General features: G+C 37.2%; 1 long non-coding RNA gene and 1 pseudogene across 2 annotated transcripts in view; one reads left to right on the top strand and one right to left on the bottom strand.

Annotated features, from left to right (window-relative positions):
- The window catches only part of LOC309661403, a 225,917-nt gene that overhangs the window by 177,116 nt on the left and 21,479 nt on the right, over nucleotides 1-27,322 (top strand). The gene's annotated exons all lie outside the window — the stretch shown is intronic.
- On the bottom strand, nucleotides 11,686-18,963 carry LOC309661468 (AP-3 complex subunit sigma-1 pseudogene; annotated as a pseudogene). The gene is made up of 2 exons: nucleotides 18,901-18,963; nucleotides 11,686-14,851 (listed from the first exon to the last, which is right to left on the bottom strand). The product of its transcript is annotated as an AP-3 complex subunit sigma-1 pseudogene (transcript).

The following is a 27,322-nucleotide window of genomic DNA, read 5'->3' as shown; positions in this document are numbered from 1 at the left end:
GACATATAGGTACAAGTAGTATCAGAAGTGTGAGGAAATCACCAGCTAATTGTACATTCTACACTTGACACCACAGAGTGAACTGACATTAGCAGTTTATGTTGTACAATTACTTAATGCTTAGATAAAATTTTGCAACTTATGGTAGTGCTCAACTGCTGTCTTTCTGTATGCACGTGAGGTCCATAGCTTATATGATAAAACTGGTAAATAATGCATATTACCTTTAAATTTACAAATGCATAATTGACAATGTAATATATAAGCAAGTAACAAATGCCATGATACAGAAGAGAATTATTAAATAAAGCACTGACATTGTTTGATACAATGAAGAAAAAACACTGAATCAACTTTTAAACTTGACTTTTAAAATTTGAAGCTATTTACATTTATCTATTGATCAATATGATCAGCTGAATTTAATGGGAAAAAAATCCAAGACCAGCAGTTCCTCACATTTGAGAACTACTCAGATTAGCAGCCTTCAATTTCTGAAGTCTGTACAAAAACAACACAAAAATAGAGTGGAGGGGTCCTTTCAGTCATTAAAGGGGTAACTATCTGTGACCAGATAGTTGCCACACAGAGGCCTTTTCTATCCCCATTGTCCATTAAGCCACTTACAGGTTAGTCTTTGTTGACTGACCCTCATTGCAAAGGCCGGCATCTCTAACCAGGTTTTTGATCTTTTGATACCAGTCACCGTCTTGGGTAAAGAAGATGGGGATACTTCCTCAGCAATCTTCAAAAGGAGTTTAAGCCTTTTAGGTTTTTACAGAGCCGATCTGCCATAGCATCCCCAGATGGCAACGTCCTGGGCTCTGTTGTGAGAGAGAAATAAACTGTCCTGTTTAGTTTTTCTTTTCCAGTTAGAGCAGCATCTAATTCTAACTAATACAATTTGGAATTGGAACTGGAGATTTAACCCAGCTCTTTATAGACAAGGAAACTGAGAATCAGAGAGATCCAATGATACAGTCTACATAATTTTGTGTCCATAGCGAGACCTCAATAAATATTTGTTGATCTCCTGAGTTTTAACCTGTGTGCTAGCCACCCATAATACTTCTCAATTTAGGTTTTCTAGGAAAGAAAGCTCTAGAAGGAGGTGGTTACTTCTATTACAGCTGAAGCCAGTCTCTCCATAAATCTTTCCCTTTGTTGCTCCCCTTCTAGCCTTAGGGAGTAAAAGAAGTCCCAGAAATAGTGCCAGAGGATCAATAACCAATGTAAAGATTTAAAAAATAACTTGACAAGGCACATTAATCATAATATACCTACCATTTATTAAACATGTCTTATTCCCAGGCTCTGTGCTAAGAGTTTCACTAAGATTTTCTCATATAATCCTCACAACATACCTATGAAGTATTACTGTTATCCTCATTTTTCACAGACGGAAACTGAAGCTTCAAGAAATGGATTGACTTTCCCAAGTGATCACAATTAGTAAATGGCACATTACCCAGAACATATTAACCCAAGGTTGATTGGCACCAAACACTATGGTCTTAAGTGTTGTGAAAACAAACATGAAAGCAGATGTTGACTGGTCACCACTTGTATATGCCGTCGGATTGAAGCCTTTTTCTTTATAACCACCTCTTTCCTGCTTACTAATAGGAAGCTCAGCTTGAGCATGTTACACTCTCTATAAATAATTTTCCTTCTGCTACATAATGAATTTCCTTCTGTCATATATGTACTCTTTATGCATAGTGTAAGGTGTACATTGTAGAAGGTAGTGAAATTCTCCATTTATAAATACAGGAGTGGCTATAGCATCTAATTAGAAATTTGATTCAATTTGCGTATTTGCAGAAATGAGGAATGCATTATCTTATATCCATATTCCTACAGCTTTAATTTCTATTTGTGGAAGAGACTTTTTTTAGGAAAATAAAAGTTTCTCTCAAACAAAGATTACTTGCTCCCCTCTGTGCCCCATCATGCTTGGTTCAGCTCCCTATTACACTCCTTCCCTCATTAGATTGACTTGTCTACTCATATGACTATTTCCTCCATTAGACTGACAGCAACATGACAACATGGACATGTCTTTTGCTGTTTTGAATACTTAATACTCGAGTTAGTTCTCGGCACATAGTAGGTAGATAAATATATATTGAATGAATGAATGAATGATCTAACAAAAGAAAATGGCATATTACTGTACAATTCTCTGGATAAAGTCACCTAATGACAAGTTTTAAAATAAAGAATTTAGAGTAGTTTTATTATTTTATAATATTGAGTCTAAAATTAATTTAATATATAAGCAAGGAATTGCAAAACAAAAAAATTCTCTAAAGTCTTTTTGCCATAACTATGCTAGACGTTTCAACTATGTATTTTGAATTAAGTTTACAAGACATGTTTGTAAAGAGACACCATTTTTTTTCTTTAGATTTTAAGGGGTTTGATGGTTGTGAATTTTCTTTTCATGATATTCAGATATTCTCCCACATAAAATCCAAATGAAAATTTCAGTGAGCAAATAAATCATCTCTTTTACTGCTGTAAATTATAATCCTTTCTAACCTTGCAAAAATGCCAGGTGTTGAATGATTTTGATCAAAACTAAAAGTGTTAACTAAAGTGGCTACCAATTTCCTCCTACAGATGGGCATGTTTAACTTATGAACACACAATATGAACATGAGATATATCCTTTCTCCTATTCAGCTCAACAGTTATTCATATGATTCCTTGTATATTTTCAGAATGCTAGTCTGCAAGTTATTCTTCCAGGAATAGAATCTCTGAAATTAAATAGAAAGGGCTTTAAAACTGTGAGTGTAGTAATAAGCTATTCAGAGCAATAATACCATTGAGATGATTAACTATTTTATAGCTCCTAGTCTTTAATAATAAAATATGATTTTAAAAGAAATCTTTCTTTTTTTTTTTTTTGTTTTTTTTTTTGTTTGTTTTTTTGTTTTGTTTTGTTTGTTTTTTTATACTGCAGGTTCTTATTAGGCATCAATTTTATACACATCAATGTATACATGTCAATCCCAATCGCCCAATTCAGCACACCACCATCCCCACCTCACCGCAGTTTTCCCCCCTTGGTGTCCATATATCCATTCTCTACATCTGTGTCTCAACTTCTGCCCTGCAAACTGGCTCATCTGTACCATTTTTCTAGGTTCCACATACATGCATTAATATATGATATTTGTTTTTCTCTTTCTGACTTACTTCACTCTGTATGACAGTCTCTAGATCCATCCACGTCTCAACAAATGACTCAATTTCGTTCCTTTTTATGGCTGAAGAAATCTTTCTTCCTCCCCAGTTGAGTTCTGAAATTTTTTTTCCACCTGCCTCTCCCTAGAATAGTATATCTATAACCCTATCATTGAAAGAAAAGACTGAGTCCTGGTTCAAGATGGCGGAGTAGAAGGATGTGCGCTCACACCCTCTTGTGAGAGCACCGGAATCACAACTAACTGCTGAACAATCATCAGCAAGAAGACACTGGAACTCACCAAAAAAGATACCCCACATCCAAAGACAAAGGAGAAGCCACAATGAGATGGTAGGAGGGGCGCAATCACAATAAAATCAAATCCCATAACTGCTGGGTGGGTGACTCACAAACTGAAGAACAATTATACCACAGAAGTCCACCCACTGGAGTGAAAGTTCTGAGCCCCACGTCAGGCTTCCCAACCTCGGAGTCTGGCAATGGGAGGAGGAATTCCCAGAGAATCAGACTTTGAAGGCTAAAGGGATTTGATTGCAGGACTTTGACAGGACTGGGGGAATCAGAGACTCCACTCTTGAGGGCACATACAAAATAGTGTGAGCCTCGGGAACCAGGAGGAAGGAGCAGTGACCCCAGGGGAGACTGAACCAGACCTACCTGCTAGTGTTGGAGGGTCTCCTGCAGAGGTGGGGGTGGCTGTGGCTCACCGTGGGGACAAGGACACTGGCAGCAGAAGTTCTGGGAGGTACTACTTAGCATGAGCCCTCCTTGTGTCTGCCATTAGCCCCATCAAAGAGCCTGTAGCCGCCAGTGCTGGGTCACCTCAGGCCAAACAACCAACAGGGAAGGAACTCAGCCCCACCCATCAGCAGATAAGCAGATTAAAGTTTTACTGAGCTCTGCCCACCAAAGCAACAGCCAGCTCTACCCATCACCAGTCCCTCGCATCAGGAAGCTTGCACAAGCCTCTTAGATAGCCTCATCCACCAGAGGGCAGACAGCAGAAGCAAGAAAAACCACAATCCTGCAGCTTGTGGAACAAAAACTACGTTCACAGATAGACAAAATGAAGAGGCAAAGGACTATGTACCAGATGAAGGAACAAGATAAAACCCCAGAAAAACAATTAAATGAAGAGGACATAGGCAACCTTCCAGAAAAAGAATTCAGAATAATGATAACGAAGATGATCCAGGACTTCGGAAAAAGAATGGAGGCAAAGATTGAGAAGATGCAAGAAATGTTTAACAAAGACCTAGAAGAATTAAAAAACAAACACCTAGAGGAATTAAAGAACAAACAAACAGAAATGAACAATACAATAACTGAAATGAAAAATACACTAGAAAGAATCAATAGCAGAATAACTGAGGCAGAAGAACGGAAAAGTGACCTGGAAGACAGAATGGTGGAATTCACTGCTGTGGAACAGAATAAAGAAAAAAGAATGAAAAGAAATGAAGACAGCATAAGAGACCTCTGGCACAACATTAAACGCACCAATATTCACATTATAGGGGTCCCAAAAGGAGAAGAGAGAAAGGACCCGAGAAAATATTTGAAAAGATTATAGTCAAAAACTTCCATAACATGGGAAAGGAAATAGCCACCCAAGTCGAGGAAGTGCAGAGAGTCCCAGGCAGGATAGACCCAAGGAGAAGCACACCAAGACACAGAGTAACCAAATTGACAAAAATCAAAGACAAAGAAAAATTAAAGGCAACAAGGGAAAAATGACAAATAACATACAAGGGAACTCCCATAAGGTTAACAGCTGATTTCTCAGCAGAAACTCTACAAGCCAGAAGGGAGTGGCATGATATATTTAAAGTGATGAAAGGGAAGAACTTACAACCAAGATTACTCTACCCAGCAAGGATCTCATTCAGATTCAACAGAGAAATCAAAAGCTTTACAGACAAGCAAAAGCTAAGAGAATTCAGCACCACCAAACCAGCTCTACGACAAATGCTAAAGGAACTTCTCTAAGTGGGAAACACAATAGAAGAAAAGGACCTACAAAAACAAACCCAAAACAATTATGAAAATGGTACTAGGAACATACATATAGATAATTACTTTAATGTGACTGGATTAAATGCTCCAATGAAAAGACACAGGCTCGCTGAATGGATACAATATATATGCTGTCTACAAGAGACCAACTTTAAACCTAGGGACACATACAGACTAAAAGTGAGGGGATGGAAAAAGATATTCCATGCAAATGGAAATCAAAAGAAAGCTAGAGTAGCAATACTCATCAGATAATATAGACTTTAAAATAAAGAATGTTACAAGAGACAAGGAAGGTCATCACATAACAATCAAGGGATCAATCCAAGAACAACATATAACAATTATAAATATAAATACACCCAACATAGGAGCACCTCAATACATAAGGCAAATGCTAACAGCTATAAAAGAGGAAATCAACAGTAACACAATAATAGTGGGGGACTTTAACACCTCACTTACACCAACGGACAGATCATCCAGACAGAAAATTAATAAGGAAACACAAGCTTTAAATGACACAATAGATCAGATAGATTTAATTAATATTTTTAGGACATTCCATCCAAAAACAACAGATTACACTTTCTTCTCAAGTGTACACGGAATGTTCTCCAGGATGGATCACATCTTGTGTTACAAATCAAGCCTCAGTAAATTTAAAAAAATTAAAATCATACGAAGCATCTTTTCTGACCACAACACTATGAGATTAGAAATCAATTACAGGGGAAAAACCGTAAAAATCACAAACACATGGAGGCTAAACAATACGTTACTAAATAACCAACAGATCACTGAAGAAATCAAAGGGAAATCAGAAAATACCTAGAGAAAAATGACAACCAAAACATGATGATCCAAAACCTCTGGGATGCAGCAAAAGCAGTTCTAAGAGGGAAGTTTATAGCAATAAACTCCTACCTCAAGAAACAAGAAAAAACTCAAACAATCTAATCTTACACCTAAAGGAACTAGAGAAGGAAGAACAAACAAAACCCAAAGTTAGCAGAAGAAAGAAATCATGAAGATCAGAGCAGAAATAAATGAAATAGAAACAAAGAAAACAATAGCAAAGATCAATGAAACTAAAAGCTGGTTCTTTGAGAAGATAAACAAAATTGATAAACCATTAGCCAGACTCATCAAGAAAAAGAGGGAGAGGACTCAAATCAATAAAAGTAGAAACGAAAAAAGAGAACTTGCAATGGACACTGCAGAAATGCAAAGCATCATAAGAGGCTACTACAAGCAACTCTATGCCAATAAAATGGACAACCTGGAAGAAATGGACAAATTCTTAGAAAGGTATAACCTTTCCAGACTGAACCAGGAAGAAATAGAAAATATGAACAGACCAATCACAAGTAATGAAATTGAAACTGTGATTAAAAATCTTCCAACAAACAAAAGTCCAGGACCAGATGGCTTCACAGGTGAATTCTATCAAACATTTAGAGAAGAGCTAACACCCATCCTTCTCAAACTCTTCCAAAAAATGGCAGAGGAAGGAACACTCCCAAACTCATTCTATGAGGCCACCATCACCCTGATACCAAAACCAGCCAGAGATACTACAAAAAAAAGAAAATTACAGACCAATATCAATAAAGGCCATATACGACAAACCCACAGCAAACATCATTCTCAATGGTGAAAAACTGAAAGTATTTCCTCTAAGATCAGGAACAAGACAAAGATGTCCACTCTCACCACTATTGTTCAACATAGTTTAGGAAGTCCTAGCAATCAGAGAAGAAAAAGAAATAAAAGGAACCCAAATTGGAAAAGAAGAAGTAAAACTGTCGCTGTTTGCAGATGACATGATACTATACATAGGGAATCCTAAAGATGCCACCAGAAAACTACTAGAGCTAATCAATGAATTTGGTAAAGTTACAGGATACAAAATTAATACACAGAAATCTTTTGCATTCCTATACACCAACAATGAAAGATCAGAAAGAGAAATCAAGGAAACAACCCAATTCACCATTGCAGCAAAAAGAATAAGATAACCTAGGAATAAACTTACCTAAGGAGGTAAAAGACCTGTACTCAGAAAACCATCAGAGGGCTTCCCTGGTGGCACAGTGGTTAAGAATCTGCCTGCCAATGCACGGGACACAGGTTCGAGCCCTGGTCCAGGAAGATCCCACATGCCACGGAGCAATTAAGCCCATGCGCCACAACTACTGAGCCTGTGCTCTAGAGCCCATGAGCCACAACTACTGAGCCCGTGTGCTACAACTACTGAAGCCCGCACTCCTAGAGCCCATGCTCCACAAAAAGAGAAGCCACCGCAGTGAGAAGCCCACGCACCACAACGAAGAGTAGCCCCTGCTTGCCGCAACTAGAGAAAGCCTGCGTACAGCAACGAAGACTCAATGCAGCCAAAAATAAATAAATAAAATAAAATAAATATATTTATTTTAGAAAAAGGCGCCATCCCTGCAGGTCCAAAAAAAAAAAAAAGAAAAGAAAACCATAAGACAAGGATGAAAGAAATCATAGGTGACACACACAGGACTTCCCTGCTGGTGCAGTGGTTAAGAATCTACCTGCCAATGCAGGGGACACGGGTTCGAGCCCTGGTCCAGGAAGATCCCACATGCCACGGAGCAACTAAGCCCATGCGCCACAACTACTGAGCCTGTGCTCTAGAGCCCGCAAGCCACAACTACTGAGCCCGTGTGCTACAACTACTGAAGCCCGCACTCCTAGAGCCCGTGCTCCACAAAAAGAGAAGCCACTGCAGTGAGAAGCCCGCGCACTGCAACGAAGAGCAGCCCCCACTCGCCGCAATTAGAGAAAAGCCCATGCACAGCAACGAAGATCCAACACAGCCATTAATAAGTAAGTAAGTAAATAAATAAATAAATAAAACGTTAAAAAAAAATGACACAAACAGATGGAGAGATATACCATGTTCTTGGATTGGAAGAATTAATATTGTGAAAATGACTATACTATCCAAAGCAATCTACAGATTCAATGCAATCCCTATCAAGTTACCAATGGCATTTGTTACCGAAGTAGAACAAAAAATCTTAAAATTTGTATGGAGACACAAAAGACCCTGAATAGCCAAAGCAATCTTAGGCAGAAAAAATGGAGTTGGAGGAATCAGAATCCCTGACTTCAGACTGTACTACAAAGCTACAGTAATCAAGACAGTATGGTACTGGCACAAAAACAGAAATATAGATCAATAGAACAGGATAGAAAACCCAGAAATAAACCCACACAACTATGGTCAACTAATCTATGACAAAGGAGGCAAAGATATACAATGGAGAAAAGACAGTCTCTTCAATAAGTAGTGCTGGGAAAACTGGACAGCTACATGTAAAAGAATGAAATTAGAACACTCCCTAACACCGTACACAAAAATAAACTCAAAGTGGATTAAAAACCTAAATGTAAGACCGGACACTATAAAACTCTTAGACGAAAACATAGGAAGAACACTCTTTGACATAAATCACAGCAAGATCTTTTTTGACCCACCTCCTAGAGTAATGGATAAAAAACAAAAATAAACAAATGGGACCTAATGAGACTTAAAAGTTTTTGCACAGCAAAGGAAATATAAACAAGACAAAAAGACAACCCTCAGAATGGGAGAAAATATTGGCAGACGAATCAACAGACAAAGGATTAATCTCCAAATTATATAAACAGCTCATGCAGCTCAATATTAAAAAAACAAACAACCCAATCAAAAAATGGGCAGAAGACCTAAATAGACATTTCTCCAAAGAAGACATACAGATGGCCAAGAGGCACATGAAAAGCTGCTCAATATCACTAATTATTAGAGAAATGCAAATCAAAACTACAATGAGGTATCACCTCACACTGGTTAGAATGGACATCAGAAAATCTACAGACAACAATTGCTGGAGAGGGTGTGGAGAAAAGGGAACCCTCTTGCACTGTTGGTGGGAACGTAAATTGACACAGCCACTATGGAGAACAGTATGGAGGTTCTGTTCAACTAAAAATAGAATTACTATATGACCCAGCAATCCCACTACTGGGCATATACCCAGAGAAAACCATAGTTCAAGAAGACACATGCACCCCAATGTTCATTGCAGCACTATTTACAATAGCCAGGTCATGGAACAACCCAAATGTCCATCAACAGATGAATGGATAAAGAAAAGTGGTACATATATACAATGGAATATTACTAAGCCATAAAAAGGAATGAAATTGGGTCTTTTGCAGAGACATGGATGAACCTAGAGACTGTCATACAGAGTGAAGTAAGTCAGAAGAGAAAAACAAATATTGTATATTAATGCATATATGTGGAATCTAGAAAACTGGTACAGATGAACCAGTTTTCAAGGCAGAAATAGAGACACAGATGTAGAGAACAAACGTATGGAGACCAAGGGGGGAAAGTGGCAGTGGTGGGATGAATTGGGAGATTGGAATTGACATATATACACTAATATGTATTAAATGGATAACTAATAAGAACCTGCTGTATAAAAAAAAATAATGAAATGAAATTCAAAAAAAAAGAAATGTCTACAGCATGACACAGAATAACTTGAAAAACAAAAAAGACACTTCTTCCTTTCATAAGCATATTTCTCTCATCTAAACATCTCTGAACTGATTTACAAGATCGTGAGACTTCTACGTGTATAGTGATTACTTATATGTTTATTTTTTTTCCATCATATTTTTCCTGATTTCTACTCACCCTGCTCTTACTTTACCTTTTTTGCCTTTTCCTTGTCTTGTAGTAGACCAAATCCTGATACTTCTTCATCTTTGCTTCTGGAATACTCTATAGTCATGTCATCTAACAAATATAATGTGAGCCACATATGTAAGTCTAAAGTTAAAAAAGTTAAAATTAATTAGTACCTATATATTATTTCACAGTGTATCCAAAGTATTATCGATTCAATGTGTGATCCATAACCATTTTACTTTGTTTTATTGTATTAAGACCTGAAATCTGGTGTGTATTTTACTCTTACAGGACATCTCAATCTGAACCACCTTTCAATGCTTAATAGCTCCATGTGACTAGTGCCTGCCATATTGGACAATGTAAGTCTAAAATTTATTCTCCTTTGTCAGCCTTAGGAAAACTAGGGTAATTTAAAAATACCCATTTGGAAATGGAACAAAAATTAACTGTCAATAAACATTACAGTTTTCCTAAGCTTGGGTTATCCAGGAGTTATTCCTCAAGCAAGATCAAAGTGTTCATAACGTGCCAATTATTGCACATTAAATCAGCAAAATTGTTATGTGCTCCTAAAATCAGGAGCTCTAAATCACTACAGAGAGTAGTGAATGTATTCATTAGAAGATAGGATCTAAGGGCTTCCCTGGTGGCACAGTGGTTGAGAGTCTGCCTGCCAATGCCGGGGACACGGGTTCGAGCCCTGGTCTGGGAAGATCCCACGTGCCGCGGAGCAACTAGGCCTGTGAGCCACAATTACTGAGCCTGCGCGTCTGGAGCCTGTGCTCCACAACAAGAGAGGCCGCGATAGTGAGAGGCGCGCGCACCGTGATGAGGAGTGGCCCCCGCTCGCCACAACTAGAGAAAGCCCTCGCACAGAAACGAAGACCCAACACAGCCATAAATAAATAAATAAATAAATAAATAAATAAGAAGATAGGATCTAAGAATTTTTCCCCTGTTTTTAAAATTAACAATCCAAAGTCTTTCAGTTCAGTATGGATAAAAATATGACACTGGCATAAATTGAATAAAACATATCATTTAATAATTTTGACATCATCAGTTTTCCAGTGAACATGATAAATCCCCCCAGTGACAGGATTATTCTTCACTCCGTGAATGCAGAGTGAATAAAGGACACAGACTAACTTATCATGCTCTGGATGGCCTCTACCTACTGCCAAACCATTGCATGTGCATGCCTTGATCACATGCAAACTTCTGTAAAACACTCAACTCGTGGCTGGGGAGATTATAGTTCTATTGCCAAAGTTCTAATTGAACTAATTTCAATGTAAATATTGGACCTATCTTATCCCAGCGTTTTGGCTAGCTTCACAAAGAGAAAAAATAAACTCTTGAAATAATTCAGTTCAGTGTTGAAAGAACTTATTTCAAACTGTCAGCACAATTGTTCAAAATGTTCCACACATAAATCAGTTTAAATGAGCCTGGTTAAAATGACCAAAACTCTGCCTCAATTCCCAGCAACTTGAAACACATAGATTTTTTCTCTTTCCTTTTAGAAGCTATACTCCTAGTGGAGAAAAATTATTTATACCATTTCTTATCAGGTAAGATAGATTTAATCTAAGTATAAATAATTTAAAACTTTAAATAATTCTCTCACAATTCATTTTGATTTCTTTTTTTGGCTTCTGTGTGACATGCATATATATATATATATATACATATATATATATATGTATATATATATATATATATATATATATGTTTCAGGTGCACAACATTGTAATTCAACACCTATATATACTACAAAATGATTACCCCCACAAGCCTAGTTATCATCCTTCACCGTACAGTTGACCCCCTTCACCCATTTCACCCACCCACCCACAACCCTCTTGCCTCTGGTAACCATTTGTGTGTTCTCTGTATTCATGAGTTTGTTTTTGTTTTATTTTGTTTCTTCTTTTGGTTTTTTTTTTATAGTCCATATATGAGTGAAATCATATAGTATTTGTCTTTCTGCATCTGACTTATTTCACCTAGCATAATATCTTTAAGGTCTATCCATGTTATCATAAATGGCAGGAATTCATTTTTATGGCTGAATAATATTCCATTTTATGTATTTATATACACCACGTCTTATTTATCCATTCTTCCATCGATGGACACTTAGGTTGCTACCAGATTTGGGCTATTGTAAATAATGCTGCAGTGAACATAAAGGCGCATATATCTTTTTGAATTAGTGTTTTCATGTTCTTCAGTTAAATACCCAGAAGTAGAATAGCTTGGTCATATGGTAGTTCTATTTTTAATTTTCTGAGGCATCTCCATATTGTTTTCTATAGTGGCTTCACCAATTTATATTCCCACCAGCAGTGTATGAGTGTTCACTTTTCTCTGAATTCTCTCCAACATTTGTCGTTTCTTGTCCTTTCCATAACTGCCATTCTAACAGGTGTGAGGTTGATATCTCATTGTAGTTTTGACTTGCATTTCCCTAATAATTAGACATCGAGCATCTTAGATGTTGAGCATCTTTTCATGTGTCTGTTGACCATCTGTATGTCTTCTTTGACAGAATGTCTATTCATAGTCTCTGTCCATTTTTTAATCAGAATGTTTCTTTGTTGTTGAGTTGTATGAGTTCTTTATATATTTTGAATATTAACCCCTTATCACATATATGATTTGCAATTATCTTCTCCCTTTCAGTAGGTTACCTTTTCATTTAGATGATGGTTTCCTTCACTGTGCAGAACTTTTTTAGTTTTAGTTTGATGTAGCCCCATTCTCATTTTCTTAGTTTTACTTTTTTTCCCTTTCCTTTGGAGTCAGATTCAAAAAAAAAAAAACAACTCTAAGTCCCATGTCAGTGAAGTGACTACCGATATTTTCTTCAAGGACTGTTATGATCTCAAGTCTTACATTTAAGTCTTAAATTCATTTTGAGTTAGTTTTTTTGTATAGTGTAAGATAGTGATCTAATTTCATTCTTTTTCATGTGGCTGTCCAGTTTTCCTAACACCATTTATTGAAAACACTGTTCTTCTCCATTATAGATTCTTTACTCCTTTGCCATAAATTAGTTGTTCTTATATGTGTGGGTTTATTTCTGGGCTTTCAGTTTTGTTTCATTGATCTGTGTGACTGTTTATGTGCCAGAATATGTTGTTTTGATTACTATACCTTTATAGTAATCAGGGAGTTTGATACCTCCAGCTTTGTTCTTCTTTCTCAAGATTGTTTTGGCTATTCAGGATCTTTTGTGGTTTCATACAAATATTAGAATTATTCACTCTAGTTCTGTGAAATGTGCCATTGGAATTTTGAAAAGGATTGCACTGAATTTGTAGGTTGCTTTGGGTAGTATGGACATTTTAACAATACTGAGTCTTCCAATCCACGACCAGGAAATTTCTTTCTATTTATTTGTGTCTTCTTCAATTTCTTTCATCAGTGTCTTATAGTTTTCAGAGTACAGGTCTTTCACCTCCTTGGTTAAATTTATTCCTAGGTATTTTATTCTTTTTGATACAATTGTAAATGGGACTTTTAAAAATTTCTCTTTCTGATAGTTTGTTATCCCTGTATAGAAATGCCACAGATTTCTGTATACTTATTTTGTATCTTGTGACTTTACAGGATTCATTTATTAGTTCTTACAGCTTTTTGTTGGAGTCTTTAGGGTTTCTAGATATAGTATGATATCATCTGCAAATAGTGACAGTTTTACTTCTTCCTGATTTGGACGCCCTTTATTTCTTTTTTTTTTTTTTTTTCTAGAAGTCCAGTTACCTTGGAGTTTATTTAAACTAAGAGAAAAAGGTCATAATGTTTTCATGCAATACATACTTCGTTCTTTAAATAACATTTCTGACAAATAACAGAAAGAATTAAGGAATGCTGTATTTGTGATCCATACAAAACACCAACATTTTGGGTTACACATAATTTAAAGAAATGTCCCAAACACTTTTCAAAATACTGTAGTAGCCAATACATAGAGGCATGCCTTAGGTGGCCATAGGAATGCAGTTTAGAAAATAAAGAAAAAAAATCACACTGTAACTACTCAATTTCTTCAAAATCACTGAGCAAGAAAAGCAACAATGAACTTCCATACTGATTTTACATAACTTCTATACAGTACCTTGACTTAAATCCAAGAGCAAAAGTTAAGACTCTCCTCCTCTATTTTTGGTAAACATCTGCATGGTAAACTTAGATGACTTTTCCCCTGGATTTTACCTGGGAGTGGCCTTTTAAATTTTTTATTTAAAGGAGGGCAGGTTTGGCACTTTTATACTGATGTCACCAATGTTAATATTTCTTGGGATCTCAGGAAGATTCATATTCTTTACAGCTGATACAGCACGGGCTGGAGCTCCCGCTAAGCCAGCCTCAGATTTCTCCAGTTTATTTTGTGCATCAATTTGTGTAACAATCTCATTCATGTTGGTCTCCAATACCATTCCCCCCATCACCATTTCTGCAAGAATATTGGGAACCTTGTCTACATGGAAAATTAAATCCAGTTCACAGACGTTTTCAAAACACTTGTCTAATGTTTCCACAAATACTTGAATTAGATCCAAAATGCCAAGTTCACTTTCTGAAGAATCCACACAGAAGACAAAATATAATGTTGCATAATGTCTATAAATCAGTTTGTTGTCAGATTCTCCAATTAATAATCCTCCTTCTAGGAAATTACAAACATTTTCATCTCTCTTAGATACCAAATGGAATGTCTCCCTGATGATTTGCCATTGTGTATCTTCACTGTAGGGCTGGTAGAACTTGGAGAGCCGTGGCTTCCCGTGGTTGTTAAAGATTAGGATCTCCTTGATCGTGGCTGAGCCGGGCCGACCGGGTGGGAGCAGGGGCCAGGGTGGGAGCCCTTTATTTCTTTTTCTTGCCTAATTGCTCTGGCTAGGACTTCCAATACTATGTTAAATAAAAGTGGCAAGAGTGGGCATCCTGTCTTGTTCCTTATCTTAGAGGGAAAGCTTTGAGCTTTTCACCATTGATCATGATGTTAGCCGTGGGTTTGTCATATATGACTTCATTATGCTGAGGTACTTTCCCTTTAAACCCATTTTGTTGAGAGTTTTTTGATAAATGGATGTTGAATTTTGTCAAATGCCTTTTCTGCATCTATTGAGATGATCATATGATTTTCATACTTTATTTTGTTAAAGTGATGTATCACACTGGTTGATTTACAGATATTGAACCATCCTTGCATCCCTGGAATAAATCCCCCTTAATTATGGTGTATGATTCTTTTACTATATTGTTAGTTTTGGTTTACTAATGTTTTGTTGGGGATTTTTGCATTTATGTTCATCAGAGATGTTGGTCTGTAATTTTCTTTTCTTGTGTTGTCATTGCCTGGTTTTGATATCAGGGTAATGGTGGCTTCATAAAATGAGTTAGGAAGTGTCCTCTCCTCTTCAATTTTTTGTAAGTTTGAGAAGGACAGGTATTAACTCTTCTTCAAATGTTTGGTAGAATTCCCCTGTGAAGCCTTCCTGTCCTGGACTTTGTTTGTTGGGAGATTTTTGATCACTGTTTCAATCTCCTTACTAGTAATCAGTCTATTCAAATTTTCTATTTCTTCATGAGTCACTCTTGCAAGAGTGTATGTTTCTAAGAATTTATCCATTTCTTCTAGGTTGTCCAATTTGTTGGTGTATAATCGTTCATAGTAGTCTCTTATGATCCTTTGTATTTCTGTGGTGTCAGTTTTAACTTCTACCCTTTCACCTCTAATTTTATTTGAGTCCTGTCTTTTTTTCTTGGTTAGTTTAGATAAAGATTGGTCAATTTTGTTGGCCTTTTCAAAGAACCAGCTCTTAGTTTTTTCTTAGTTTCCTTTTAATTTATTTGCTCTGATCTTTATTATTTTCTTCTTTATACTAATTCTGGGCTTTGTTCTTTTTCTGTATTTTGGGGGTATAGGTAAATTGTTTATTTGGGATTTTTCTTGTTCCTGGAGGTAGGCTCTCTTGCTATGAACATCTCTCTTAGAGTGAAACAGAAACAGACTCACAGACATAGAGAATGGACTTGTGACTGCCAAGGAGGAGGGGGGATGGGGGAGGGTTGAAATGGTAGCTTGGGACTAGCAGATGCAAACTATTATATATAGAATGGATAAACAACAAGGTCCTATTGTATAGCACAGGGAACTAAATATATTCAATATCCTGTAATAAACCATAATGAAAAAGAATATATGTACATGTATATATGCATATATGTGTATAACTGAATCATTTTGCTGTACACCAGAAACTAACACAACATTGTAAATCAACTATACTTTAATATAAATAAATATTTTTTAAAAATTTTAAAATAACTGTTTACACTGCATCCCATAGACTTCATGTTATATATCTGTTTTCCTTTGCCTCTAGGTATTTTTTTATTTCTCCTTTGATTTCTTTGATGACTCTTTGGTTTTTCAGTAGTATGTTTTTTAATCTCCCTGTTATGTTTTTTCCCATTTTTTTCTTGTGATTGATTTCTAGTTTCATACTTTTGTGGTTGGAGAAGATGTCTGACATGATTTCAGTCTTCTTGAATATATTGATCCTTGTTTTGTGACCTAACATGTGATCTATCGTGGAAAACGTTCCATGTGCACTTGAGAAGAATGTGTATTCTGCTGCTTTTGGATAGAATGTTCTGTAGATATCTGTTGAACAATTGGGTCTGTTGTGTCATTTATGTCTGATGTTTCCCTGTTGATTTTCTATCTTGATGATCTGTCCATTGATGTAAGTTGGATGTTAAAGTCCCCTACTTTAACAAGAAATTGCTTTCAATTTCTTCCTTTAAGTCTGTTAATATTTGCTTTATATCTCTTGGTGCTCCTCTGCTGGTGCATATACATTTATAAATGTATATCTTCTTGCTGGATTGACCCTTTTATCATTATGTAATGCTCTTCTTTGTCTTTTATTATAGTCTTTGTTTTTAATTCTATTTTGTCTGATATGAGTATAGCTACTCCAGCTTTCTTTTCATTTCCATGTGCATGGAATATATTTTTTCCATCCCTTCACTTTCAGTCTGTATGTGCCCTTTCTTCTGAAGTATCTTATTAACAGCATATAGATTAGTCTTTTAAAATCCATTCAGCCACTATATGTCTTTTGAATTTAGTCCATTAACATTTAAAGTAATTATTGATAGATATGTAGTTATTGCCATTTTGTTAATTGTTTTCTGGCTGTTTTTTGTAATTCCTCTCTATTTCTTCTCCTCTTTCTCTCTTCCCTTGCGTTTTGGTGGTTTTCTTTACTGTTATGTTTAGACTCCATTCTCATTTTCTTTTTGTATTTACTATAAGTTTTATCCTTGTGGTTACCATGAGGTTCACATACAACACCATATGTAAGTATCAGCCTGTTTTAAGTTGGTAGCAGCTTAAATTTGAACATATTTCAAAGCTTTATCTTTTTATAGTTAAAAATATACTTTTTTTACTTGTTATACTTTTGGTGACAAATTTTACATCGTTTTATTTTATGCATCCCTTAAATAATTACTGTAATTTTAGTTATTTTTACTACTTGTGTCTTTTAACCTTCAAGCTTGCTGTATAAGTAAGAGATCAATCCACTGCCTCTTTTATGTACTTACCCTTTCCAGGGAGATTTTTACTTTTGTGTGTTTTCTAACTGTGCCATTTCTTTTCAACTTAGAGAAATCCTTTTAATATTCTTGTAGGGCTGGTTTAGTGGTGATGAACCCCTTTAGCTTTTGTTTGTCTGGGAAATTCTTGACCTCTCCTTCAATTCTGACCTTGCAGGGTAGAGAATTTTTGTTTGGTAGTTTTTTTCTTTCATCACTTTGAATATGTCATGCCACTCCCTTCTGACCTATAAAGTTTCTGCTGAAAAACCTGCCAATAGCTTTATGGGGTTTGTCTTGTATGTAACAAATTGTTTTTCTCTTGCTGCTTTTAGAATTCTCTCTTTATCCTTAACTTTTACCATTTTAATTATAATGTGTTTTGGTTTGTGTCTTTTTGTGTTCATCTTATTTAGAATTCTCTGGATTTCCTGGACCTAGATGTCTGTTTCCTTCCCCAGATTGGGGAAGTTTTCAGCCACTATTTCTTCAAATAATTTTTCTGGCCCTTTCTCTCTTATTCTGGGACTCCTATAATACAAATGTTACTCCACTTCATGTTGTTCCAAAGGTACCTTCAGGTAGCTTCACTTTAATAAAATTCTTTTTTCATTTTGCTGCTCTGTCTGAGTGAGTTTCATTGTTTTGTCTTCCAGCTCACTGATTTGTTCTTCTACCTCATCTATTCTGATATTGAACCCCTGTAGTGTATTTTTCAGTTCAATTATAATTTCTGTTTGATACTTTCTTATATTTTCTGTCTCTTTGTTGAAGTTCTCGTTGTGTTCATCCATTCTTCTCCCAAGTTCTGTGAGCATCTTTATGACCAATACTTTGAACACTTCATTGGGCAGATTGCTCATCTCCATTTCACTTACCTCTTTTGCTAAGGTTTTTGTCTTGTTCTTTTGATTGAAACATATTCCTCTGTCTCCTCATTTTGCCTAATTCTCTGCATTTGTTACTATGTGTTAGGTATGTCAGCTATGTCTCCCAGTTTTGAAGGACTGGCCTTATTTAAAGGATGTTCTTTGGGGCTCGGAAGTGTAATCCCACCTGGCCATCAGAGCCAGGTGCTCAAAGGGTGTCCCCTATGTGGTCTGCATGTGCCTTTCTGTTGTGGTAGGGCTGCGGCTGCTGCAGGGCACTGGTGGGTGGGGCTGTTACACAGCTGTGAGGCTCAGCTAAGGTGCAGTGTGGATGGGGCTCTCCGTGGGATGTGCTCACTGGTGATAACAGGTTAGATAAAGAATTCCAAAATGGCACTTGCACTTCCTACTCAGCCTTTTTTTCTTCCATCTTTCCTTCACAGAGGTCATACCTGAACCAAAGTTCTCCCTTGAACCAAAGCCTCCTCCAGCTCCCCATTTTCCCTCATAGGCATTTTTCCCAATAAGTTGCACACTTACTTCCATTCTGGTGTCTTCTTCTCAGAGGAAGCAAACTAATACATCATTCTTAATTTTTTTCTAGTCTTAAGATATGTCCCTTCCTCCTCCTGCCCCAGGATAGCTCATTCAAAAATACTCTTGACCACAACCCCTCCTGTCATCTCCAGGACCTTTTTACTCCCTCATTCTTAATTACAGTACTTCTATTTTTCTCCTTGGTATACATGGTCTTTCTCAACTAAACAGCAACTACTAAAACATATGCCCTGGGAACTGGACCCTTTCAGTCTGGATTTGGTTAAGAAAGCAGAGCCACTTTAAAATTCCAGGAATAAAGGGTTTATTATAAGAATAAGAATTTATCTGAAGGATAGAAGAGCTGGGGGAACAAAGATCAGGGAATTCACCACTGAAGTTCAGAAAAAATGAAACAGGCACTGATGACCACAATCTGAAGCACTGAGGCAACAGGTTATCTGTCTAAAGTTCATGTGAAACTTGGAATTTTCAAGTTTCTCTGAAAAGTTTTCATTGACTAATTTACTCCAAAGCAATGAAGCAGGTGGTTCTCAAACAAACATAAAAAAGACTAGCTCTCATTCAAGTTTGGCATTAGCAAAATCTATGATCATATGATAACCAAAATCTTATGATAACCAGAGTTATCAGGGTTCACAACTAACTAGAAAACTTGTGACTAAGAACTCTGGAAGCCTGGGTCATTTCGGCACCTCTTTTCCTCTCTCTGCTCTCAGCTAGTTGTCCCTCATGGTCAGGTCTGAGTTTCACTAGAACCTCCAAAAATGAAAGTAAGGAAACTACAAAATTATATTTCTCTTACTTATTTCAGAAAAATATGAGGAGAATGCTCCCTTTCTTAGTACTATTTTTATCAGGTCCTCAAAAAATTGTGCAAAAAAATATGATTTCTCATCACATATCTATAGCAATTAGAAAGGAAATGTTAGGTTTGTTATTTCTTTATTTGAGGACAAATGGTTAAATTGCAGGAAAATGAGGTATTCATTCTGTCTTTACAAGAACCCAGGAGATCAGATTCTCTGGCAAGTGTCTAACCATCCTACTTCTACTGAAATATTTTTGTGATGTATGCTAACTATCCATTGAGCAGTTGCTTCATATTCACTTCTAAATAATTCCCCAGAAATTTAGAAATATATGTTCACTTTTCTCTCACCTATGTACAAAACATATATCCAGAGAGTTACTCAGAACTGTTAGAAATCCAAAGGTGATATAACATGTCTGTTGTGCTGACTGAGGACATCTCAAGAAACAATTGTATTGACAGCCATAGGAGCAGAGGAGAATGCAATGCATATATGCAACAGGGCTATCGCATCAGCTCAAGGACTGCAGCCTAAAGTATATTACAAGTTAGCAGAAACTCAGCTAAAATGTTTAAAAAAGGGAGCAGTCATCCAAGGAGCATTCATCTAGAAATATAACTGAGACAGAATTTCCTAGTTCATAGGATTCCTTTTTGGATACAAACTATGCATTTGTGTAATCTGGAAAAATCTGGAAGAATGTTGCTTTCAGTATCATAAACATGGTTTGTTCACATATTCGCCAAATGACCTGGGGCAAAATACCTTCTGTAGCATCTCAGATTCCTCATTTGACTTTTAAAAATATTTATCTTAATTACCTCCAATAAGGCTATTATGGAAATTAAAGGCAATCTTGTGTGTAAACTAAATACACACACACACAGATTAAAATAAAGGTAAAATAATTATTATTTCCTAAAGACTATCTTGATTAAACCCTGAGAAAGTCAGGTTCATGCTGTTTCATAACATCATGTAATGATTAAAGTGGTAATATAATAATGTGTCCTTTCTCTTTTTATTAATTTATGTTCCTTCTCTTCTTCAAAACTCAGCTCAAAGCTTCTACAAGAAGCTTAAGAGGGTATACAGAAATATTCAAAGATGAAATGTCATTATATCTGCAACTTATTTTGAAATGTGGCGGGGGGCGGAGTCAAGACGGCAGACCGGGAGGACGCAGAATTCGCATCTCTGCACAACTAGGGCACCTACCAGGCACCGGTGGGGGACCACGGACACCTAAGGGGACGGGAGGAACCCCCAGCGACTGGCTAGGATGTGGGATGTGGGGGGAGAATGAGGAGGGAGGAGAAGTGGAGGCGAGACAGGACTGGTGCCCCAGAGGGGCCGCTGGGGTGGTGAAGGTATCCCACACCCAAAGGGGGAAATTGGGGGACCATTGGGGAGGGCAGAGGCTCAAAAAGGAGTGTGGTCAGGTTTCCCATGCCCACTTGGGCCCCCAGGAGCCTGCTTAGATCCCGGGCCTAATCCTCTGCCCACTGAGGCCCCCTCCAGCCACATGGGTCCTGAGGGAGTGGGAGGGAGGGAAGGGGGAACAAAAGTAAAGGCCAGACCTACAGGACCGGCACCCCTGAGGGGAGGCTGGGGGAGGTGAGGAGTTCCTACGCCCAGTGGGACCCACCCACAGTTAGGGGTCCAGCGGTGACGGGGAAGACCCTGGGGGAGACAGTGGGGGAGGGGTGCGAAGGAACGGGGCCAGTGCCTTCCCTGTCCACTTAGGAACCGGGGAGCCTGTTGGGCTCTGGGGCCTAATCCTCTGCCCTTGGAGCCTCCCTCCTACCATGCAGAGCCCAAGCCCCACAGGGCCCTACCTCTACATTCGGAGACCCCCTCTGAGACCCTCTCCAACTGTGCTGGCCCTAAACCCCAGCCTCAAACCCTCACCCAGGGCCTTACCTCCAAACTCCAGAACTGCACACTCCAGAAACCCCCCTTTGGACGTGCTGCCTCTCCCCTTACACACAGGTCCTAAGCAGAGGCCCTGCCCCATGCTTGAACATCTCCCCACCTAGGACCCGCCCCCAAGGCCTTTTTCAGCTGCATGGGTCCTCAGCCTAGGCCCCACCCCATGCTCAAACGTCACCCCCCCCACCACTGCCTAGGGCCCACCCCATGCTAAACCCAGCCCCTGCCTAAGTTCCACCCCTTGCCTAAACTCCGCCCCCCATGTCCAAGGCCTTTTTTTTTTTCTCTCTCTTTTTTCTTCTTTTAGGTTAGGGTTCTGTTTCAACTTGTTGTTGACTCATTTATATTTTTATTTTTTCTAATAAATCTTTTATTTTTCTAATTCTATTTTATTCTTTATACTTTGTTATTGTTCTGCTCCTTTTGGCTTGTTCTCCCATGTTTTTTTTTTTCTTTTTTCTGCTGTGGTTTTGTTTTACCTTGTTGCAGTTGTTTCAATTATATTTTTATTTTTCCTAATATATTATTTATCTTTCTAATTTTATTTTATTTTTTATTCTTTGCTATTGTACTGCTCTATTTTTCTTTCTTTTTCTTTTTTTTTTTTTTTGCTGTGCCGCGTGGCTTGTGGGATCTTGGTACCCAGCCAGAGGTCAGGCCAAGCTCCTATGGTGGGAGCACTGAGTCCAAACCACTGGACTAAGAGAGAACCTCAGACCCAGGCAATATTAATAGGAGTGAGGCTTCCCGGAGGTCCTCATCTCGGCACCAAGATCTGGCTCTACCCAACTGCCTTCAAACTCCAGTGCTGGAGGCCTCAGGCCAAACAACCAGTAAAACAGGAATACAGCCCCACCCAGCAAAAAAAAAAAAAAGGAACGACAAAAAAATATGTTACAGATGAAGGAGCAAGGTAAAAACCTACAAGACCAAATAAATAAAGATGAAATAGGCAACCTATCTAAATAAGAATTCAGAGTAATGATAGTAAAGATGATCCAGAATCTCAGAAACAGAAGGGAGAAAATATAAGAAATGTTTGACAAGGATCTAGAAGAACTAAAGAGCAAACAAACAGTGATGATCAACACAATAACTGAAATTTAAAATAGAAGGAATCAATAGCAGAATAGAGGAGGCAGAAGAACGTATAAGTGACCTGGAAGACAGGATGGTGGATATAACTGCTATGGAGCAGAATAGAGAAAAAAGAATGAAAATAATTGAGGACAGTCTCAGAGACCTCTGGGACAACATTAAATACACCAACATTCGAATTATAGGGGTCCCAGAAGAAGAAGAGAAAAAGAAAGGGTCTGAGAAAACATTTGAAAAGATTATAGTTGAAAACTTCCCTAACGTGGGAAAGGAAATATTCAGTTGAGTCCAGGAAGTGCAGAGAGTCCCATACAGGATAAACCAAGGAGAAACACACCAAGACACATATTAATCAAACTGTCAAAAATTAAATACAAAGAAAAAATATTAAAAGCAGCAAGGGAAAGGCAACAAATAACATACAAGGGAGTCCCCATAAGGTTATCAGCTGATCTTTCAGCAGAAACTCTGCAAGCCAGAAGGGAGTGGCAGGACATATTTAAAGTGATGAAAGGGAAAAACCTACAACCAAGATTACTCCACCCTGCAAGGATCTCATTCAGATTCGATGGATAAATCAAAAGCTTTACAGATAAGCAAAAGCTACAAGAATTCAGCACCACCAAACCAGCTTTACAACAAATGCTAAGGGAACTTATCTAAGTGGGAAACACAAGAGAAGAAAAAGACCCACAAAAACAAACACAAATCAAAAAGAAAATGGTAACAGGAACATACATATCGATAATCACCTTGAATGTAAATGAATTAAATGCTCCAACCAAAACACACAGACTGGCTGAATGGATAAAAAAAAGACCCATATATATGCTGTCTAAAAGAAACCCACTTCAGACCTAGGGACACATACAGACTGAAAGTGAGGGGATGGAAAAAGATATTCCATGCAAATGGAAATCACAAGCTGGAGTAGCAATACTCATATCAGATAAAATAGACCTTAAAATAAAGAATGTTACAAGAGACAAGGAAGGACACTACATAATGATCAAGGGATCAATCCAAGAAGAAGATATAACAATTGTAAATATATATGCACCCAACATAGGAGCATCTCAATACATAAGGCAACTGCTAACAGCTATAAAAGAGAAAATCGACAGTAACACAATAATAGTGGGGGACTTTAACACCTCACTTACACCAGTAGACAGATCATCCAGACAGAAGGTTAATAAAGAAACACAAGCTTTAAATGACACAATAGACCAGATAGACTTAATTGATATGTTTAGGACATTACACCCGAAAGCAGAAGAATAAACTTTCTTATCAAGTGCACACGGAACACTCTCCAGAATAGATCACATTTTGGGTCACAAATCAAGCCTTGGAAAATTTAAGAAAATTGAAATTTTATCAAGCATCTTTTCCAAGCACAACTCTATGAGGTTAGAAATCAGTTACAGGAAAAATAAAACAGTAAAAAACACAAATACATAGAGCCTAAACAGTGTGCTGCTAAATAACCAAGAGATCACTGAAGAAATCAAAGAAGAAATTCAAAAATACCTAGAAACAAATGACAATGAAGAAACGATGATCCAAAAACCTATGGGACACAGCAAAGGCAGTTCTAAGAGGGAAGTTCATAGTAATTCCTGCTCACCTCAAGAAACAAAAAAAATCTCACACAAACAATCTAACCTTACACCTAAAGCAACTAGAAAAAGAAGAACGAAGAAAACCCGAAGTTAGTAGAAGGAAGAATTCATACGTATCAGAGCAGAGAAAGACAAAATAGAAACGAAGAAAACAATAGCAAAGATCAATAAAACTAAAAGTTGGTTCTTTGAGAAGATAAACAAAATTCATAAACCTTTAGCCAGACTCATCAAGAAAAAAAAGACCCAAATCAATAAAATTAGAAATGAAAAAGGAGAACTTACAATGGACACCACAGAAATACAAAAGATCATAAGAGACTATGACAAGCAACTATAGGCCAATAAAATGGACCACCTGGAAGAAATGGACAAATTCTTGGAAAAGTACAACCTTCCAAGATTGAACCAGGAAGAATTAGAAAATATAAACAGACCAATCACAGGTAATGAAATTGAAACCGAAATTAAAAATCTTCCAACAAACAGAAGTCCAGGACCAGATGGCTTCACAGGCAAATTCTGTCAAACATTTAGAGAAGAGTTAACACCTATCCTTCTCAAACTCTTCGAAAAAATTACAAAGGGAGGAACACCCCCCAAACTCATGCTATGAGGCCACCATCACCATGCTACCAAAACAGATAAAGATATCACAAAAAAAGAAAATTATAGACCAATATCACTGATGAACATAGATGCAAAACTCCTCAACAAAATACTAGCAAACAGAATCCAAAAACACATTAAAAGGATCATACACCATGATCAAGTGGGATTTATCTCAGGGATGCAAGGATTCTTCAATATATGCAAAAAAAATCAATGTGATACATCATGTTAACAAATTAAAGAATAAAAACCATATGATCCTCTCAACAGAGGCAGAAAAAGCTTTTGACAAAATTCAACACACATTGTGATAAAAACTCTCCAGAAAGTGGGCAAAGAGGGAACCTACCTCAACATAATAAAAACCATATATGACAAAACCCCAGCAAACATCATTCTCAATGGTGAAAAACTGAAAGCTTTTCCTCTAAGATCAGGAACAAGACAAGGATGTCCACTCTCACCACTATTATTCAACATAATATGTATTCAACATATTATTCAACATTTCTCCAAAGAAGACATACAGTCCTAGCCACAGCAATCAGAGAAGAAAAAGAAATAAAAGGAATAGAAATTGGAAAACAAGAAGTAAAACTGTCACTGTTTGCCAATGACATGATACTATACATAGAAAATCCTAAAGATGCCACCAGAAAACTACTAGAACTAATCAGTGAATTTGGTAAGGTTGCAGGATACAAAATTAATGCACAGAAATCTCTTGCATTCCCATACACTAACAATGAAAAATCAGAGAAATTAAGCAAACAATCCCATTTACTACTGCAACAAAAAGAATAAAATACCTAGGAATAAACCTACCTAAGGAGGCAAAAGACCTTACTCAGAAAACTATAAAACACTGATGAAAGAAATCAAAGGTAACATAAACAGATGGAGAGATATACTATGCTCCTGAATTGGAAGGATCAGTATTGTGAAAATGACTATACTACCCAAAGCAATCTACAGGTTCAATGCAATCCCTATCAAATTACCAATGGCATTTTTCACAGAACTAGACGAAGAAATTTTACAATTTGTATCAAACACAAAAGACCCCGAATAGCCAAAGCAATCTTAAGCAAGAAAAACAGAGCTGGAAGAATCAGGCTCCCTGACTTCAGACTATACTACAAAGCTACAGTAATCAAGACAGTATGGTACTGGCACAAAAACAGAAACATAGATCAATGGAACAGGATAGAAAGCCCAGAGATAAAACCACGAACATATGGTCACCTTATCTTTGACAAAGGAGGCAAGTATATGCAATGGAGAAAAGACAGCCTCTTCAATAAGTGGTGCTGGGGAAAATGGATAGATACATGTAAAAGAATGAAATTAGAATGCACCCTAACACCATACACAAAAATAAACTCAAAATGGATTAAAGACCTAAATGTAAGGCCAAACACTATAAAACTCTTAGAGGAAAACATAGGCAGAACACTCTATGACATAAATCACAGCAAGATCCTTTTTGACCCACTTCCTAGAGTAAGGGAAATAAAAACAAAAATAAACAAAGGGGACCTAATGAAACTTAAAAGCTTTTGCAAAGCAAAGGAAACCATAAACAAGACGAAAAGATAACCCTCAGAATGGGAGAAAATATTTGCAAATGAAGAAACTGACAAAGGATTAATCCCGAAAATATACAAGCAGCTCATGCAGCTCAATATCACAAAAACAAACAACCCAATCCAAAAATGGGCAGAAGACCTAAATAGACATTTCTCCAAAGAAGACATACAGATGGCCAACAAATAAATGAAAAGATGCTCAACATCACTAATCATTAGAGAAATGGAAATCAAAACCACAATGAGGTATCACCTCACACCAGTCAGAATTGCCATCATCAAAAAATCTACAAACAGCAAATGCTGGAGAGGATGTGGAGAAAAGGGAACCCTCCTCCACTGTTGGTGGGAATGTAAATTGATACAGCCACTATGGAGAACAGTGTGGAGGTTCCTTAAGAAACTAAAACTAGAACTACCATATGACCCAGCAATCCCATTCTTGGGCATATACCCTGAGAAAGCTATAATTCAAAAAGGTTTGTGTACCACTATGTTCATTGCAGCACTATGTACAATGGCCAGGACATGGAAGCAACCTAAATGTCCATCAACGGATGAATAGATAAAGATGTGGCACATATATACAATGGAATATTACTCAGCCATAAAAAGGAATGAAATTGAGTTATTTGCAGTGAGGTG

The sequence above is a fragment of the Balaenoptera physalus genome (genome assembly GCF_965194825.1).
Source record: "Balaenoptera physalus genome assembly, chromosome: 5".
Classification (NCBI taxonomy): Eukaryota; Metazoa; Chordata; class Mammalia; order Artiodactyla; family Balaenopteridae; genus Balaenoptera; species Balaenoptera physalus.
Note: the sequence above shows the minus strand (reverse complement) of the source record. Positions and strands in the feature narration are given on the sequence as shown.